The sequence below is a fragment of the Rhinolophus hipposideros genome (genome assembly GCF_964194185.1).
Source record: "Rhinolophus hipposideros genome assembly, chromosome: 18".
Lineage (NCBI taxonomy): Eukaryota > Metazoa > Chordata > Mammalia > Chiroptera > Rhinolophidae > Rhinolophus > Rhinolophus hipposideros.
The window spans coordinates 23174329-23193236 of NC_138064.1; the positions used below are offsets into that span (position 1 = coordinate 23174329).

Here is an 18908-nt window from a genome sequence, read left to right on the forward strand (position 1 = left end):
GTGAGTGGTGATTTTGGTTGTCTTCAGGAACAAGGAAGTAGAAGTAAGAGCCCAGGGTCTGCCTTTGAGACTAAGACCTCAAAAGGTAGGGGCCAAACTGACATAAACCCACCCCTTCACCAACACTCCCACCAAGAAGGTAGGGAAAATTCTTGATGCTGGGAAAATAGAGGAAATTAAAAAAAAGATTAAAAACAGAACTGTTCCCAAATTGTTTGTAAATCAAACTTCAGATCAAACAGATAATGATAGCCCACGAGTACAGGTTTATCTGACATTTCAAAGCATGAATGTAGTTTAAAGTGGGGTTCCAGGTACCTGACAAACACTAGAGCAAATGCTGCTGGACAATAGTGATGCTTATCTAAGCGTCAATTATGTTTTTCAACAGCAATGACCATGATACATTAGAATTATTTTCGGGGAAACACAGCATTACTCCAAAATTTTTCTAAATAAATGAAAACATTATTGAAATTAAAAACAAAACAAAACAAAACAAAAAAACTTAGAAAATATTCTCTGAGAACCCTGGCCTACAAAACACTGAGCCAATATTTTCAGTCTTATTCAATGGGTAGGAAGACCTCTAGTTTACATATTTCTCAGTTTAAAATGAAATATCAAATTTCATCAGAAGTGATTTATAATGAGAGAGATGGATGTTATTTGCTAAATTTATTTTAAAAGAGAACTGACTCTAGATGGCGAACACTCAATGTAATATGTAGATGATGTATTATAGAATTGTGCACTTGAAACCTATATAATTATACTAACCAATGTCACTCCAATAAATTGAATACAGAGAGAAAAAAAGACAAAACAAGATAGTGGTAAATTCAAAGAGCATTAAATGCTGTCATTCTGAGCGTGAGACATTTGGATGAATGATGCCTCTGCAACAAAATAAATTCTATTTAACTTATTTAAATACTTTGTATGTTCATGTCCTTTTTTTAACCAGTAGTACCTATTTGCCCTTAAGTAAATGATACTTTTTCAAAGCCTCCCTTTCCTTATCTAAACATTAGAAATAATAAAACTGCCCCTTTTTACCTCATTAGATTGTCATGAGGTTCAAATGAGGCAATTCCTGTCCAGCTGTTAAGGTCAAATGACAAGTAGTGGTTACATGCAGGGTTTCTACAGTTCCTGGATAAGCGAGGTTGTTATGCCAATTTTTAGCATTAGTGCCTTTTTGTTGTTCATCCATGTTTGTGAAAGAAACAAAATTATTTAGACAGGTTTTGCTAGATCTCATTTCATTTACCTGAATGGGACGTACAAAGCTATATTTTTATGTTAAATTTCCATACATTGGTATTTATATGATGTGAAGAAATAGAAATATGCCAAAATATCATCAATTTTTGTGTGCTTTTTCATGTAAAACAAATGTTTCCATACTAAGTCTAATATAGGTGAGGGTTAAAAGTGAAAAGAATCTGCTGTTGGGTGGGACATGCACAGGCTCTGTCATGGGTAGGCATTCCTCCTGTCGGTGGGCTTTCCTTGACATTTGTGTCTCTCCTTGTGGGCATGGTTAAGTTTAACCTTGTGACCATTTTCTTCCACTCTAGATCCATTTGTGGTTCTCTAGTATGTGTATCACCCACTCCAAATAGGATATGTTAGCAAGACAAAAAAGTGTGTTTATTGCAAGGAGCAGCTGCCCCAAACAAATGCATTTTAATAGTTCCACAGTTTATAAAAACAAACATGTAAGTAAACCACTATAGTCTATAATTGTCCGAAGAAAAGAGGAGGTTATTCTACTGATGGCAACATGCATCCTTGATTCATGATTCTTGAATATAAATGAGTGCTTTTACTACTTCCCAGACAATGCAAGGATCACAGAATACTTTCATTATTCTTTTCCTATCTTTTCAGTTTCTATCAGGTATTTTAACTCTACATGTATTTCAACCCCACAAGACAATTATCTTAAAACAGTGTTCATTTAGGTACTCACTATTTGGCTTTTCCATGACCCTTCTTTTCCTCATACATTATTGTGTGTGCATCTGGGAAATTTTTCCTTCTTGACAACTCACTTCAGTGCTACTTTTAACACGGGTCTGAAAGACATGAATTCTACTAAGTTTTGTTTGTTTGAAAATGTCTTTATTTCATTACCATTTAAATGTTTATTAGTGTGAATTTTTAACAAAGACAAAAATAGGTACCTAAGACCCCTCATTTACCCCAACAGACGTTACCCCATGACTGATTCCACACCTTTCACACCCACATCCAAACCCCCAAAATTTATATGAAGCAAGACTCAGACATTATATCAGTACATTCATTCAAGCTGTTAAAAATCTAATATCATATCCAAAGAATAGACTTTTTCCCCTTCTTTTCTGTGTTTACCTGACCAATATCACATATAAAAATGGTTTTAAAATAATTGCCTAATATCATGGGCTATCCATTTAATTTTCTCGTTGTCCTACATTTTTACAGCTTAGTTTTTTTTTTTTTTTTTTTTTAATAAGGATGCAATAAAGTCCTTACATTGCAATGGTTACTTTAGTTGTTAAATATCTTTTAACTATAGTGCCACTTCTATCTCCTTTTCTTTTTCCTTGAAATTTATTGGTTAAAGGAATCATGCCACTCCTTCCCATACATAACACCAATCTGTGTTTTGCTGATTGAACCCTGAGGTATAACCTAACGTTTCTCTGTCCTCTATAATTCCTATGAATTATTGGAAGGATCTAGAGATTAGATAAGATTCAAGTTTTATTTGGGGGACCAGGTCACTTTATAAGTGGTATTGTATTCTTTTATCAGGAGGAGGATACTGTTGTATTTTCTCCCCTTTTGTGAGGGTAGTACTGATATTCATGCAGCCAGTACTTATATTGATGTTTCTCCGTTCATTATGGTTTTCTGAAGTTTGTTCTTTGGTAGATTCCTCTGGGAACAATATTTCTTGGCTTTTTGTATGCTGATAACAGTTTGTCCTTGGCTTTTATACTTGGAAGTCAGTTTAGCTGCATATAAAATCGTTGGCTCACATTTTCTTTCCTTGAGTATCTGAAATATGTTATTACAGTTATTTTTATTTCTTTTTTTAAAGCATTGTTTTAATAAATCTGACAGAAATTTGATTTCCTTTCCTTTTTACATGACCCGGTCAAATCTGTTACATGAGACCATGATCCTTTTTCTCATTCTATGGGAAATTAATTTTTTTTAACTTTAGCAGGAAGAGTGTGCTATGATATCTCTCTCAACTTTACAGCACTAGAGTTCTCTCTTTTGTTTTTATGAAATGTACATATATATGTACATAAGTGTATATATACTGCAATAACCTCATACTTTCTGAGATCTCCTGGTTCTAGTTTCTTCTCCCACTTTTATCTGAATTTCACATTTCTTATACACTGGACCGGTTTCTGTATCTAGTGATATGGCAGTTAACATGCAGTTGAAGGAGACTATTTCAGATGCAATATTAAGGCCAAATATTATTTGAGAAATTGGTCTTCAATTTTGTTTTTGTTCCACAGACAAAGACATAGGAGTAAATAGCTAACCAAGATTCATGAAAGGAGAGCTGACTCCTGGTGGTGAGCACACAATGCAATATATAGATTATGTATTGCAGAATTGTACACTTGAAACCTATATAACTTTACTAACCAATGTCAGTCACCCCAATAAATTTAATTAAAACAAACAGACAGAAACATACCACACAATATTAACTGCAGTTATCTATCAATACTCAGGGAGTAATGCGGATGACTGGAATACAGACAAATGGCCACTGAGAACAGTTGTGCTATAAACATTATCTCAGAAAGTGGATAGAGCATTGGTTCTAAAAACAAACACAGACTGGAATCTGACTCCCGGTGTTTGAATCCCAGCTCTATCATTTAGAATTTGTACAAATTCAGCAAGCTTTTAACCTCTTTATGCCTCAGTTTCCTCATTTATAAAAAGAAAGCAAGAGTAATTACATACCTCTGTATCATTTACGTGCAGTTCCCGGCATATAAATGCTTGATTACTATAACTTCACTCAGTTCATCCTTAGAAGTTTTGAGGGAAATTCAAGTCGCTGAGCTCAAAGTGTCTTTCTAAATAAATTTAATAATATGCCTTCACTGTTGAATTTAAGAATTAAAAAAAAAAAAGACAAATCACAATTCGAATGAAAATGAGTATTTCTTCTAGGTAGTTTTGATCTTTATGAGATTAAAATTGTGTTTTCCTGCCCTTTAGCAAAATTGCCATTGTGGTAGTCTAGACTTTGGCAACTCGCCAGGTATGTAGGTGGATACTTCATTTTAAAATACTGAATTTTGTATCATGCTGAAGCTATTAAGCTTTAAAAAGCCATCAGACTACTCATCTGATAGTCATTTTTGTTTTACTTTTCTTCTTTGAAAACAGAATTTGAGTCTATTTGGACTTCTTTGACTCTGTTATTAATAATTTAAGCAAGAAAAATATTTCAAAAAATTATGAAGAGTTGGGAGTTGTCCAAAATATTTTAAAGTTACAACTGCATGGGGATTTAACATCAGTTAATTTTTACAGAAGTGGTTCTATGTATTATGTTCACATTAACTCCTCCTGGCCCCCAGGAACAAAACTTCAAGGCGTCTTGCTGCTCTGTAATACAAGTAGATGCCTGATGCCTGCTTTTTGTTTAAGTAACACAAGAAAGTAATTGGAAGGAAGAGTGACATAGTCCTTGGGTTCATTTGGATGATATAAAAATAACATCTTCCTGCTTGTTTGACATTGCAGAGTGTAGTTTTAACTGCAGTCTTGAGTAAGCACAGCTATCTATAAATTCTGCTAAATTATTGACTGCATCTCAACCTGACAGATACATGTTAGCTTTATATTCTCTTATATGAATACCAGGTCTGTGTCTCACTCTCACTTGATTGTACAGTCCATCATCTATACCATTCATAAATTCTCATGACCTTGAGAAGAACAAAAATAAATCAGTCTTTCCTGTTATTTAAAATAGACACTATCTCTCTTATTTTGAGTATAAGGAAGGGGTTCCATTCACTGGTATCTTCATTATTACATGAAAAAAATGTAGCAATTTATGTATAGGGTACTTGATTTGGTGCATAGATAAATCCAGAGATACAGGTCTGTCCACTGGAGATCATACTTGGGGAACTAGATTAAAGCCATATATAATAATCATGAAATTAGAATCGACATTATAAAATTGAGGACTTGGAACGTATAGTAATCCTAGAAAAACACTACAGAGAAGAATGAGGAGTGATCACTAATAATACTAAAAGCTCAATAATCTCTTTTTTAAAGATGAATATTGAACTGACTATTTTGCATTTGTTGAGGCAATATTAGAAAATGATTACATCTCCAGTTCCAGGTTGGGGATTTTTTTCTGGGACCTATGACAGGATGTTTTCTCTTCACCTTTTTTTTTTTTTTTCATTTTAACAAGAAAAGGAAAAAAATCTTTCTTGCCAGATTTTAAAAAATCCTGTCTAAGTAATAAAATTGTATTCAAGAATGTAGTTGTTAGAAAGTACTGTTATCTATTTAAAACTTAAGGAAACACTTAATTTTTAAGGCAGCATTAACTGGGGTTGAATTATGGAGCAATTCCTCCGGAAGTTCATGTCAGAGGAATGTTATTGCCAAATAAATCCACTACGATCAGTTGAGCGACAGTGAATAGGAAAAGCACTTAAAATAATTGGACACTCAGGAGTTCCTTTCTAAAGTCTGTTGTGTCATGTTAGCTGTGTCACTCCCATTAAAACCAGTGGGGGTTTTTAGGTTGAAATTCATCTTTACAGATTAAAGCCTTCCTTCTTAACACGTGGCACTGTAGAAACTATCAGAGAAGCCCAGGGTTGGAACATATCAAATGTTCTATGGAAAGTAGTGGTACTTTCTCCCCTTCACATTTGTCTTTATAAACTTTCTAGTTATAAAGCTTGATGCATTCCACTGAAGATGGGAGAAGATATGTTTACACTAGAATTTATGCACTAAAAGCATGATTTTTGCTGCTGGTGTGCTGGGTCAGAAAATAACTATTACCTTTTAAAATGTTTTCTTATATTCCATCCAAAATATGTATAGTTCTTAGATATCCACTCCCTCTGCTGGTATTCAGATAGATGCCTACATTTCAACTAGAAGAACTAGAGGTATTTTACATAAACTGGGTAGAATTGCCTCTATGATTGCTTTGGTGAGGACTGAAGAAAGAAGTGATTTTTAAAACTACACATAGCCAGTTTCCATATATAATCTGAAAGATAATGTGCTAAAGATTATGTAGGCTTCCAGATGGGTACTGGACTTATCAGAAAGATCACTTCATAGATTGTGTAGATTCCTGACCACTGCACTGTATACCTGAAGCTGAAGTAGAATAATAGCAAATGTCAACTCTAATTATATATATGAGTATATACCATGTTTCCCCGAAAATAAGACCAGGCGTTATATTACTTTTTGCTCCAAAAGACATTACGGCTTATGTTCAGGGGATGTCATCCTGAAAAATCACGCTAGGGCTTATTTTCCAGTTAGGTTTTATTTTGGGGGAAACATGGTACATACCTACAGGGTGCCAAAAAAATGTATACACATTTTAAGAAAGGACTGTTAAAAATATAATATTCAATATATTCTGTTAACAAAAGATGAATACAAGTCATGTGTGACTCCTGCAATTACAAAAGGTGCTCTAAGTGGTAACTATCAGCCTAATTTTTTTTTTAAATTTATTTATTGGGGTGACAATTGTTAATGAAATTACATAATTTCAGGTGTACAATTCTGTATTACATCATCTATAAATCCCATTGTGTGTTTACCACCCAGAGTCAGTTCTCCTTCCACCACCATATATTTGATCCCCCTTACCCTCATCTCCCTCCCCCCACCCCCCTTACCCTCTGGTAATTACTAAACTATTGTCTGTGTCTATGAGTTTTTGTTTCTCATTTGTTTGTCTTGTTTTTGGTTTATATACCACATATCAGTGAAATCATAGGGTTCTCTGCTTTTTCTGTCTGACTTATTTCGCTTAGCATCATACTCTCAAGATCCATCCATGTTGTCACAAATGTTCCTATATCATCTTTCCTTACTGCCGAATAGTATTCCATTGTGTATATATACCACAACTTCTTTATCCATTCGTCTATCGAAGGACATTTTGGTTGTTTCCATGTCTTGGTCACCGTAAACAAAGCTGCAATGAACATTGGAGCACACATGTCTTTATGTATAAATGATTTCCAATTCTTTGGGTAGATACCCAGGAGAGGGATTGCTGGGTCATATGGTAATTCTATTTGTAATTTTTTGAGGAACCTCCACACTGCCTTCCATAGCGGCTGCACCAGTCTGCATTCCCACCAACAGTGTATGAGGGTTCCTTATTCTCCAAAACCTTTCCAACACTTGTTGCTATTTGTCTTGTTAATGATAGCCATTCTATCAGCGTAATTTTAATACAGTTTTTTTCCTTTCTTAAAATGTGTCTACGTTATTTTGGCACCCTCTGTATATATAGTCATGGGATGTAAAGTGCAACTTAGGGAATATTGTCAATGGTAATGTAACAGCTATATATGATGTCAGAGGGGTAGTAGACTTGTGGGGGGGTGGGAAAGAAATGTGATTCACTTCCTATCACTGATTTTAGAGAAATTTTGGGATATTGTCAGGTAGAGAACACTAGTCAGTGTTTACATTTGCCGTATGTCCTGCTTCATGTTGTACAAATAAAAAATGTTTCTACCGTAGTTTTAAGTCTATTTCAATGGTAGTCAAGTGCAATATTTAAGTGATATTCTTGAAAAATATATTAATTATTGAATCAATAAGTACTAGATAGAAAAATCATATCTGGCTTCAAATCCCTGTTCTGTCACTTAACATTTGTATACTCGTGGATAATTTGTTTAACTTCTTCTATCCTACTTTCTTTATCTGTAAGATCATCATAATAAAATCTCCATATCAAGGTGGTTGTCAGAGTAAATAAATGACCCAGTGAATGTTTAGCAGCAGCAATTCGTTCCATGATGGTTTCTATCCCAGATTAATAGATACAATTTCCAACTGGCCTCAAAAAACTGAATAAATCAATAAATCGAGAGAATAAATGATTGACTTAAAATTTGTGGGCCAGTTTGGTTCTGATTTGTTCCGTTTTTCAGAATCACTGCCTCAATTCCAAAAATAAGACCAGTGGTGGTAGGCCTAATGCACCAGTGTGGACAAGTTGAAGAAAGTATGTGAGGGAAGTTACCATTGTTATCATGTTAGGTCCCTAAATTTAAACCTATATCACTAGCACAGAGGCACAAATCTAATACCTGATGGAGTTGCAATTTGAACCCTGACCTTCAGGCACTTATTTCAGTGTTATTTTTTTCTATCACACTTTCACTGCCCTGTCCATTAGTGACTAAATGAAAGACAAAAAAAAAAAAAAAAGTCTTCTCTAAATATATTTGCCTGATTTACTTGCTCCCTTTTTGTTTCTACCTACCTAATATCACCTAACCGAAAGCATTTTTTTGTTTTGTTTTGTTTTCATCTTAGTTGCCAAACTGAAGTCTACCTTTCTGCGGTTCATCATTTGTTCCTTGGAATAATTTGCCTTGGCATTTCCTAGGGTGGCCCTTACAGAATCCAGGAGAAGAGATGAGAGGGAACTTTATGAGGAGGCAACACTGGAAGCAAATGTTAGCCAGACCCTCGAAACCCTCAGTGACTCTCTGGAGAACTGACCCTATGAGCGGAGGACCACTGCTTTGATAATTTTCAGAGGTCCATTGTTATAGATTGTCTCTCTCTCCAAGGTAACAGCGGCCTATATGATTTTAAATTGCTTCCCAGTGTCCTGCCTCTGGCACTTACCCGTGCTGCCAGAATGTGTGTGTGTTGCGGGGAGAGGGAAAGCTGTAGAGAAAGAATGTTTAGAAGCAAAGGAGGATGGGATAGGGCTGGATACAGTTGATCTCCTCTAGTCTGAAACGATGGAAATGATCAGGGAATTTTGGTGAGGTGAGAAAAAATAAACGGGTCATCTAACTACAGAATGTCCATTTTAGAACACTTAAGAGATCATTTGAGTTAAAACCCTCATTTGGCAGGTGAAAGAAATGCACGCCCAGAGAGAGGCTGTATTAATCTGTCATCCAAAATCTGAGACTTGTGCTTAGATTTGTGAACTTCAAAATTGACACATCTTACTGCCTCTGAATTGTTCTGTCCATTTTATACTTGCTGAGTATTTTCAATAAAATTTATTTTAAATGCAAAATGAAATTGCTGTATTAACTCAGTATCTAATTAATCTAACCACCCTAATGGAAAGCTCCTTGAAACCAGTTTTGCGCTTTGGATAGGTCCTCCTAGGGAATCAACTCTCAAAATATTTTGTTTAAAAATCACTAGAAATAAGACTTATTTGATATTTTATGAACAGAGTACTGAGTTAAGCCCACTTATTATTTTCCATTTCTAAGCTTTGCTTTTCAAAATTTTAATCTTCTTAAATTAGATAATGCTTTTGCATCCCAAATCAAAACTATAAGACAAAGTATATTCGGAGAAAATTTGCTTTCATATACCCTACATGTATATATACACCTACTTCTGTCCTTCCCCATCTGCCTAAAAGTGTTTGCTAATTCTTCTTTCAAAAGTCAATGGCTTCTTTTTGGGAAAAAAATAAATTGTGCGTGTGTGTGTATGTGTGTGCATGTGTGTGTATACGTATATTCTCTAATCCTTCACAAAAAATTGCATATGGTGAGTATAATTTTATACACTGCTTTTTTCACTTAGTAATATATCTTGGAGATCGTTTGCGGGAACCTCATCGAGATCTGCCTTTTTCGATTACCATTGCTTAGTACATTGGAGGATGCATCATAGTTTATTCAGGCAGCTCCTTGTTGTTGGACATTTGGATTATCTCAGTCTTTGGCAGCAATAAATAGCTTTGTCTATACCATACATCCTTTATTATTTTTGGCAGTGTATATCTAAGATAGGTTTTTTAAAGTTTACTGCAAAAGGAAAAAGTATATGTGTTTTGAAAGTTATTGCAAAATTTTCTTACAGTGGTGTTGATCCATTATGTATACACATCAGCCTTGTAGGAGAGGACCAGTTTCCTTATGGCCTCTCCAAGAACAATGTATTGTGAAATTTCTAAATACTGGCCAAGCTGATAGGTGAAAATAGTATCTCAGAGTAATTGTGAGGGTATCGTAACCCATTTGGAGTGCCTTTCATTGACAGAATAAGTGCTCAAATGTATTATGATTTTTTATGCAAATATCTCCCAATAGACCCTTTCTGAGATAGGCATTGATTTCAAAGTTATGTTCAGTTCTCTCTTACCACCAGAGAGAAAAGAAGGGTCCAAATATGTTGCATTGAAGTTTTTATTTTTCATCTCTTAGGTGGTCACTTAATAAGGATCCTCTTTAAATAGACCTAAGAGCCATGACTTAAAATTAAGTGTTACTCATTTTTAAGCACAAGAGCAGGAGAATACTTGTGACGCTATACACACTCATATTTTCTACTCTAAACACTCGTGGCTCATGCAATTTAATATAGTCTTTGAGGAAGACGTGACTTCTATATGTCAGAGATTTTCTTTTCATATTTAGATATCAAATAAAACTTTCTTACATTTTAGATACTGCTGCAAAGAGTTTGAAATTTATAAACACTTCTGGGGAATACATACAATAGAGGTCTTCAGAAAGTACATTTCTCGCTGTTTCTCATTTATATTCTGAAAACACAATGAAACAAGAACCAGATACCATTTATATGTTTGTAGCTATGATTAAATTAGGCACTTGTGGTAAATCAAAATGTATTTTCTAAGTGAATGAATAAGAAGCCAAATTGCTGTTTGGGCTGGAGAGTTTCTAGAGAAAAAAAATAAACACATTGTTTTGATTTGGTCAATGCATCAGTAAGTTTAATTTTCCATCACTAGAGAGATGCTGTAATACCTTATACAAACATGATTTGTAACCTTCTAACCTCTTTTATTCTGAGCACACAAAATTAAACTATTTTTCATCTGTAACAAACTGCAGAAACATAAGCATGGAAAAGTCATTCTTTGCTTCCTCTATGTATACAAGTGACTTAAACAATATAAATAAGCAGAAAAATGTCTCCCAAAAAAGTCATTCATCAGTTTGCTGATGCAAAAATTATAGAGTTACACTCAAAAGCATTAAATAGTCCCATTAGCTACCCTTTTTTATTAATATACAAAGTAAATTATTGGTGTCACATTTTTTTACAGAAAAAAACTTTACAATGAGTGATATCCACTAATTTTTTGAATGATAAGTAATCTTAACTATTTCTTTAACTAACTGTCATTTTGGACAACTTATGTTTTTTGTTCTGTAATAGTAGATACAATTAACATTTAGATAGGCAAATTAATAATCTCTATAAGCTTTTGACATACTATTTGTAATCACTGTGATCTAATCCACTGAGGGGAACCGAGGTAAATTTCCACATAGACTCAGTGTATGTATCTAGGGGTGAGGGCTGGGACAGCATACATATTGAAGCGCCTTCTTGCCTCCAAATATTTCCCTCAAGTATGATATGGTGTCCCCAGAAAAAGTATTATTGCAACTACATCCTGTTTGATTAAGGTATTGGTCTCTAAATATGCTGTTTATCAAAATCTCTTAGTAAGGAATTTCAATTTCTCAGATCTTACCAACCCACTCTATAATAATCTCCAAGAGATGGCAAGGGATAGACCAAAGACCTAAGAATCTTATTTGTTTGTTTGTTTGTTTGTTTGTTTGTTTGTTTTGGTGAATGTTGATTTTGATATCCTTTCAGTTTGGGAAACCACTGAGCAGTTGAGGAATTATAGTCTTTATGTGCCTCTGTTATATTGCAATTGCCTTATGAGTGGGAAAAGTATCCTGAGATTCACAAGTCAGGTGAGGCCTAGGAAGTATTATTATCAGTGTGGCAAAGAAGTTTTATTGCAATTCTGCCTTCTCTTTGTTTCTATAAGTGTCCTATCTCTTTATACTTAATCTCCGTCATCAAGACACGGTTTTAAAAAGAATCTAATACTTGTGTTCACAGTTGAGTTTGAGAGTTAATGTGACTCAATGAGTATGCACTCCCACTGTTGAGAATAATCAAAGGGATGGCTCCTAATGGTTATATAAGAAGTTATTCTTCTGAGGCTTTTGTGTCATGAGATACGATGCCTTATTTCAAAGCCAGGTTCGAGATTCTTTAGTCCTTGATGATATTTGTACCTGAATTTAGAGTTCTTTAACATTTAAAACACACTTCCTAAAGTATGGTGTTTTTTTTTTTTTTTTTTTTTTTTTTTTACTTGTAAAACAAATCTCTGCTAATTAGTTTTATTATAGAAACAGAGAGTCAAAGAAGTAATGAGACTTGGGAGACAATACAAGTGGTTACAGTCCCTTTGGAATCTGACAGGTCAGGGTTCAAATCTCAGTGACATCGTGGTACCCTGAGCAAGGTGTTTAGCTTCTTTGACTTATCTTTTCTCATCTGTGAGATAGAAATAATCAAGTTGTTACAAAGATCAAATATGTTAAAATGATTTTAATAAACAACTCAGTACCCACCAAATAGTGGCTACTTACACAAACAAGTGGGACAACTAAGGTGAGAGTTCCAGTTCTCTAACTTAAGAGTTTATTGCTCTTCCCTCTCAAACACACCTTAGATGCTTCTCATCAGATCCATTTCAGACTTTAGAGATAACAGAGAGCTGGGCAAGAATGCAGTATAGTATAGGTAAGTTTGAGAGTAGAGAAACAGGTTCATGGCTAGGGACATTTTGGAAGACAGCAGCCCAGTGAGGTTTTGAGATAAGTGGGAACATAATTATTAAAAGAGTTAATAAATGAGTATTGTACCTGGGCTGAGGTAACTCAAATGGGCCTGATAATCTCATTAATATCTTGAGCTACTATGCTAATTTTGAAGTAGGATTTTAAAATATTTATTGAATAAATGTTTTATTATGCATATTTTCAATCAACTAGAAAAGTTAAAATAATTGCCAGTGAACATTGTATAACCATCTACCACCTAGATCCTTCAAATGACTTTTTGTTATATTTGCTTTATCATAATATCTATCCATTTGTCCATCCTTCTCACAGCAATAGCAGTAGGCAGAATATTAGCATTTTTACCTGTTCCTCCAGCCTTTTTTCCTGCAAGTCAACAGACAGAGACAGCCAGGTGACATCAGAACACACACTAGGTTATATTACAGGACAGGAAGTTTGATCTTAGGGAACCCAAGTCTTACATAATGGATACTAAGCATCCTTTCCCTTTGCTCTAAAGAGAATCTCCATCTGAAATGTAGTAATTTGTCATTTTGTGGAGGACTAATTTTGATAGACTCTCGACATGCTATACAGGGCTGATATGTGCAAAGTCAGTCATTTATTTGGTGGCGAAGCTGACTGGAGGCTGATGAGGCCCATTTCAGTTCTGCTTTGTCACATGGTTTTCTCACTGCCTGTGTTATTACCCTTTCAAGATAGTAGTATGGTCGCATGGGAGTTGAGGTCTTTCCACTGACCTTCAGGATAAATGTGATGATAGCTGCAGTGCTGCTCAGTCTGTGCAAGACAATATTCAATAATATTGCTTCTTTAATGGGTTTTTAGTATTTTATAGATATGAACTGAAAGTTGCTGTGTTCCCCAAATTCGTAGTTTTATGCTCTAATCCCTAATATGGTGATATTTGGGAGTGGAGCCTTTGGGAGATAATTAGGTTTACAATTAGTCACAAGGGTAGAAACCTTGTCATGGGATGAGAGCCTATAAAAGGAGGAAGAAAGAGACCCCTTTCTCTCTCTTTCCACATGCATGCACCCAGAAAAGGCCATGTGAGCGCCAGTGAGAAGGCAGCAGTCTAGGCCAGGAAGACAGTCTTCACCAAAAATCTGAATCAGCCAGCTCTCTGATCTTCAGCGTCCCGGCCTTCAGAACTCTGAGAAATTAATGCCTGTTATTAAGCCGCCCAGTCTATCGTGTCATGTTATAGCAGCTCAAGCTGACTAAGACAGTAGATGTGCTTAAACAGAGAGGTATAGGAAACAATGAGCTATGGGAATTTAAAATGAAAGCCACTTTTTCTCTTAGTTACTGTGTAAGACTTTCAAAATCCACCCCCACCTCCTTCTGTTTTAAAGAGAAATGGTGTATGAACTCATTTGGTAAGACTACTTGAGCATCAAGTAATTCTAAGCAAACAATATTTTGATGACATAAGGGTAAATGAACCAGAAACATATGGATTCAATTATCTCTGAAATACATTGGAGCATAAACATGAAGGGGAAGGGGTAGGATTTGGAAGGATGCCAAATCCTATTGGGCACTGCCAAGCCCAAGTTAGTTTGCGAAGAAGAGAGGGACATGACAGCTCTAGAAGACTAAGCAGAGCCTTCCGAGTCCCGGAATTTAAGGTGATAGAATCTTAAAACTCTGAAGCACAGGGCAAAATGCTGTAAGAACAAGAGTGTACTCGCAAAGCTGTCAATGGTGGGAGATTGTAGTTTGGTGTACGAAAGTTGTATTTCCCCAAGTATTACATATTAAAGCAAACAATTGAAGCAGTCATACTTTAGGTTGTACTGCCATGGTAAGATTTCTTATGCAAGGCAACATTCATTAGAGTTTCTTTATAATTACTGACAGCTGCCTCTTTATCTAGTTTGTAGAAATTGGTCAACAGACTCACAAGAGTGACGATACATCACTGTGACAATGTCTTCAGGACACTATGTTTCCTATGGCAGGTTGTAGCTGCATTTCTATGCTCCTACGAAATGGAGCTTTTGACGCAAGATCTTTTTTGCAATAGTTAACAGGTTGTTCATGCATTAGGCGTTTCCTATACGTTAGCTACTTATTTATGCAATTTTTAAGACTATTAAGAAAAAAGGCAAGTTTTTCTCTGCTCAAACCCTCAACCACAGTCAGCATGCTTCTTCCACTTGACACTTGGTCTGGGAGCACCTTTGCTTAGATGGGCTGGGAATAGCTTCACCAGGCACTTATTTAAGTGTTCACGACAGCTGTTTCAGCTGACACGTGGTAATTAGTATAAACACACCACAACATAATTTCATGTATTTATACTATAATTGCACATTTTAATTTTAGTCATTCAACATCTTTAGAGTGAATTAATTTTAAAATTAAGTAATTACTTTAATTGTAGCATGAATATAATCAACCGTAATGTATTAGATATGGTACTAAATTCAGTTTCAGCATATGCTTCAACTTGTAAATAGCTGTGCTCAAATATCCCAAACCCCTTATGTTTTAATTTTGATAATCCTGTTTTCAAATCAGAACTCAGTAGAGGCATGCCTCCTGAAAGCTCCTTTCTCTATGTCTTAAGAAAATTATCAGGAGATGGTTTACATACTTAGTCTGCACTACGTGGTGTATACCATGTCAGATCCTGAAGGTATATGGTACTGTGGAGTCACTCATGAAATTTAAAGCCTTGATTTAGTGTTGAGTATGAAATAAGAAACATACATTACAAATAAATATATGTAAAACCATGTCCTGATCTTGATTGTTGTGCTGGAACTATAAGTAAATACCGTCGTCCTCAGGAAATATACATGAAAGGATCTAGGAGTAAAGGAACATGAGGCCTCCAGGTTAGTAAGAAATGGTCAGAAAATAATCTATAATGTGTGTGTGTGTGTGTGTGTGTGTGAGAGAGAGAGAGAGAGAGAGAGAGAGAGAGAGAGAGAGAGAGAGAGAGAGAGAGAAAACAAACATGGCACAATGTAAAAAGATTGTGAATTTAGGTAATGATTACTTGGGAGTTCTTATACCTTGTCTTCAGTCCTTAAGTAAGCTTGAAGTTATGCAAAAATAAAAATAAAGCTTTGACATAAACCTTTATTGCCATGTTTCCCCGAAAATAAGACCTAGCCGGATCATCAGCTCTAATGCGTCTTTTGAAGCAAAAATTAATATAAGAACTAGTCATATATTATATTATGTAATACACAGTCCCATATTATATTAAAATAAAACCGGGTCTTATATTAATTTTTGCTTCAAAAGACACATTAGAGATGATGGTCCGGCTAGGTCTTATCTTCAAGGGGAACGCAGTAGAGCAATTTGGCAATGTCTTAATCTAGGTCAAGATGCTTATACATGAAGTTTGACATTAAATTTTCACTCTTAGGCATCTATCCTAGGGAAATAATTGGAAAATTGTTTATTGGAGCATTGTTTATAATACCAAACACTTATAAAACATCTTAAATATCCCATAATAAGAGAAGAAAGTGATGAGGTCAGAAATGGCAAACTTCATTTAAGATGTAGGAGAAGGCAAAGGGGCTGGCAAAAACATACACAAGCAAACAAATAAACAAACAAAAAACAAAGCTGGACTAAAGGAAAGGCTATAGAATGACCAGGATAAAGGCAGTAGTGGTAGCAATCACTTTCTCCCCTCCTTCCTTCCTTCCTTCCTGCCTTCCTTCCTTCTTTCCTTCCTTCCTTCCTTCTTTCCTTCCTTTATTCTTCCTCCATTCCTTCTTTCTCCCTTCTGTCCTTTCTTCCTTTTTTTATCTATGAATTCAGTATACATGTATTGCATCCTTAAGTCCCAAGCACTTTACTAGTGTTGGGAAAATAATGATGAACTAGGAAAGAAGGACCCTGTTCTCAATGAGGTTATAATCTAATACTAATAATAATGACAATGACAACAAGAAAAAGGAGAAGCTGATATTGTTTAATGATATAAAATTTTTGAGTAAGGAAAAACATACAGAAGCTCAGAAATATTTGTGTTTAAACCCATTCAGGGAGCCTGGGGAAGTAAAAGAAAAGCGATATTCTTCAATGTAAGTATATGTGTATTATTTGCAGTTTTAGCATATGAACATATTTCATTTTGAATAAAAAATAGTTTAGTTTCTTACAAATTCAACATCCTCTACTTTGTGGAAAAATAGAAAATAATGAAAGTAAGATTTCATATTTTCTCCATTTTGCAAAGGTATTTCTTTTTTCTTAATAAAGAAATCTGAATATCTCTGAGTCTATTTCTGTTTACTTTGCTTATTTATTCGGTTCTTTAGATTCCACATTATAAGTGAGATCATATGATATTTGTCTTTCTCTGTCTGACTTATTTCACTTAGCGTAATATTCTCTAATTCCATCCATGTCACTGCAAATGGTAATATTTCATTCTTTATGATCAAGTAATACTCCATTGTATACAGAGAAAGTAAAGGGATTAGAAAGTACAGGTTAGTAGTTACAACATTGCCACAGGGATATGAAAGACAGTTTGGGGAATATAATCAATAATGTTGTAAAGATTTTGTAGAGGGTCAGATGGGCACGTGTCTTATTAGGGAGACCACTTCATGGATGGTGTAGATGTCTGACCACTGCGCTGTACACTTGAAGCTGAAGCTGAATAGTATTGAATGTCAACGATAATTATACATATATGACTATATATGTATATATAGTCATGGAATATGGAGTACAGCATATGGAACAGAGTCAGTGGAATGGAACGGTAACAGCTATATATAATGTCAGAGGGGTAGTAGATTGGGGGAGAGAGGTTATCACTTTGTGAGGGGTGTAAATGTCTAACTATTACACTGTTTTGTACACCTGACACTAATAAAATGAATAAGTAAAATAAATCTTAAGATGGCATTTACTGAGAAATTTAGATATTTATTCTAAAACAGAAGTTTCCAAACTTTCTTGGCTTATCATGTTAGTGTCTCAGTTATTTTTTCATAGCATCCGCAGGCTAAAATAAATATCTAACTGTTTTGTTTGTTAGACAGTTAGGTCGAAACAACTTAAAAGTATTTATGTCCTAACAACTTTTAGTAGCTGTTCAACAAAATAAGACATATAAAGTGACAAACATTTATTTCATTCTTAAACAACCATAATTACCTCCTAATGGACTATGTGTGTGTGTATTGGACACTGCCCAGTTTCTCATATCTGGAATCAGACTATACCAACACTTTCATTTCCTTTCTTGCATTAGATCATGTATGGTTCTTGTGTACATGATCTAATGTACGGTTCTTGTGTAAAAGCCTACTTCACAAAGGCAGGATGTCATAGAAAGAAATGTAGTGCAGTGTGATGTTGGAACTGTGAACACTTTTAGCCATCACGGCTGGTGTTGCCACTATGCATGATCTTGGTGGGCTAGATTCTTTAATACAAAACTATGCTGCAACTATTTCTAGTTTTGGTCTAACTAGATCAATTGGTGTGAAGCTAGGACAATCTCTCTCCTTTCCCCAGTTGAAAGGTAATAGACATTAGTCTCTCTGATTTTAGGATTCAGAAAATGGCTATTTAGTTTCTCCGTGAAGATCTACATATTATTTATTCACTATAAATACATATATTTTTAATTATTCTGAGAGAAGTCTTTCATCTCTGTCTTCTAGATTTCCCTTTTATGCTTTGTGGTCTCACAGATACAGAACAGTGAATTTTGCATGAACTGATGAATACCATATCCTTAAAATGTATCAAATGATAATTTGTCTTGTTTTTGGCATATCATCCTGGGCTCTGCTGTTTAATTGTATTTTTAGGACATGTTACACTATTTATGGTCACTAATAGGATGAAATTAATTAAAAGTTAATATTGTTAAAGTCCTTAAAATATTCTGTTAAGGCGTTTACCTTGTGGTATGGTGCATAATTGCCATATTTAAGTATTTAGTAGCCGAAACGAGTGAATGTACATATTTACAGTCTCATAACT

General features: G+C 34.9%; 1 protein-coding gene across 1 annotated transcript in view; it reads left to right on the forward strand.

The window, feature by feature from the left end:
- AGMO (alkylglycerol monooxygenase) overlaps positions 1–18908 on the forward strand; it is a 310424-nt gene that overhangs the window by 34346 nt on the left and 257170 nt on the right. The gene's annotated exons all lie outside the window — the stretch shown is intronic.